At 55.6% G+C, this 2126-nt stretch overlaps 1 pseudogene across 1 annotated transcript; it reads right to left on the minus strand.

Moving 5' to 3' along the window:
* Positions 1–415: 415 nt before the first annotated feature.
* On the minus strand, positions 416–1913 carry LOC105534493 (annotated as a pseudogene). The gene has a single exon (XR_001005287.1). The product of XR_001005287.1 is annotated as an uncharacterized protein C11orf24 pseudogene (transcript).
* Between the last annotated feature and the right edge of the window lie 213 nt (positions 1914–2126).

Consider the following 2126-nt stretch of genomic DNA (forward strand, 5'->3'; position numbering starts at 1 on the left):
AGCCGACCTTGCTGTCCCCTCTGGGAATGGCTGCTCTGAGGCCCTGAGATGTTGGCCACCTCTGGGATTTCTCCATCATTGCATATGTCTGACCCTCTTCTGTTTTTCTCAGTGAATTGCCAATAAAATACCTTATGCCCGAGGGGTTGGATGCAGATTTGTAGGAATGGCAGGAAAAAAATTGAGCCTCAGGACTGTCCAACTCAGCCAGGGATTTGGAGAAGAGAGAAACCAAAAGCATGGCGGGTGTAGGTCTGATGAGGACCGGAACAGGACCTCACTCCAGGCCTGCGGAACACCAGGAGGAAGCAGGCCTGATCAAGAAAGAGAGACCACAGGGCAGAACCAGCAGGACACACATCAGCTTCCAAAGGTGCCCTTTCCCCAACAATAGACTCATTTATATTTCTTTTTTTTTTGAAAAAAGTAGCAACTCTTTAGTGATCATGGAATTAACCTGACAGCAATTAAATGTGTTTAAGCATCTGGCATATCTCCTAAATTGCACCAAAAGAATTTGGAAGTACTTGGTTTGGTCTCAAAGGCAAAACGAAAGGACAAGGAAGGGGCCCAGCTTCCCGCCAGGCCCCGCCCCCTCACATTTCCGAGTCCGCATACATCTCATTGATTAAGTAGTCCACCTGGGTGTAGTCCTTCTTCTTGTAGCTCTCATAGGCCTGCAGGGCAAACAGAACCAAGACTGTAATGAAAAGGGTCACCCCGAGTAACAGCACCACCAGGAGGATAGTTTTGTCCACCACGGCCTGGGTGAGGGGCGCAGTGGTGACCACCAGGTACTGGCCTTGGGTGCTGGGCTGGCAGGAGTCCATGGCTAGCATCTTAGGGCCCCCTGAGCTCCTGGGTGTTGGCCCAGTGGAATCAGTACCTGGTGTGGCTTCAGTCGCTACCTGCTCCGGTGCCTGGGGTGTGCTTGGCCCAGCGGCTCTCTGGGTGTATGGCGTGGGGCTTGGCTGTGTCGTGGGGGACGTGGCCTCCACCTCAGGGGTTCGGCTGGTGTGAGGCACTGGCACTGGGCTGGCAGTTGGCTCCTTGGCTTGTGCCTTGGTGGTGGTCACCACTGTGAGGTTGGGGGTGGGCTCTGGGGTTGTGTTAACCACAGGCTGGTCCACTGACACCTGGCTAATGGGACCTTGTGCCTGGGGACGCGTAGGGGCTGCAGGGCTTGCCATGATGTCACTGGGCATGTGCTTGGAAGGACTTGGCCGAGTGCTCATGGGGCTGCCCATGTTTGCTGTGGTGGCCACAGTCTGAGCATGTGTGGCCAACGTGGCCAGGGTTGCTGTTCTTGGCACCGTGCTGCTATTTGGCACTTGTGCCAGGGCTGTGCTGAGAGATGGATGCCCAGTGGCGGTAGTGGATGTGGATATGGGCGTGATGGGTACGAGTGTCGCGGGAGTGCTGGAGGCTGCAGTCGTGGGAGCACTGGAGGCTGCAGTCATAATGGAGGCCGCAGTCGTGGGAGCACTGGAGGCTGCAGTCATACTGGAGGCCGCAGTCGTGGGAGCACTGGAGGCTGCAGTCGTACTGGAGGCCTCAGTCGTGGGAGCACTGGAGGTCTCAGTCGTACACGAGGCCGCACCATCAGCTGCACTTCCTAAAGTTGCTGGTTCACTCAAGTCTGTCCTGCTTGTGTGCTCTGTTGTGACTTCCGTAGAGTTGAGGTGGGCTGCCGAAGTCCCTTTGGTCAATGTGACAGGAGAAGTTGCTGCCGTGGTTAGGCAGAAGTTTTATTACTCCGACGTTTTATTATCAACTGTTTCCACAGATGCATTCCTCTTGACTAACCCATTCCACATTTTGTTAGGGACGAAGTTGCGTGGATCATTGGATGCCGCATGACTTTCCGATAAGGACAAGGAGAAAATCCCAATGACCACAAGAGCTGTCCACATCTTGCGCGTGAGCTGGGAGCAAGGTTGTGCGATTCCCTGAGGCTCCCAGCCAGCCAGCTCCTCAGGCTGCTACTAGTTCTCTCCTGCTTGGCCAAGGGATCAGAGGCCGCGGCTGAAGGCATGCCCCCAGCCTGGGCCGTCTTCCTCCTTGGAGAGCTGCGGGCTTGACACTGTGTCACTGGGCGAGGTCCGGCTTTGCAGGGGGTGAAAGCC

The sequence above is a fragment of the Mandrillus leucophaeus genome, unplaced genomic scaffold (assembly GCF_000951045.1).
Source record: "Mandrillus leucophaeus isolate KB7577 unplaced genomic scaffold, Mleu.le_1.0 Scaffold136, whole genome shotgun sequence".
NCBI classification, from domain to species: domain Eukaryota; kingdom Metazoa; phylum Chordata; class Mammalia; order Primates; family Cercopithecidae; genus Mandrillus; species Mandrillus leucophaeus.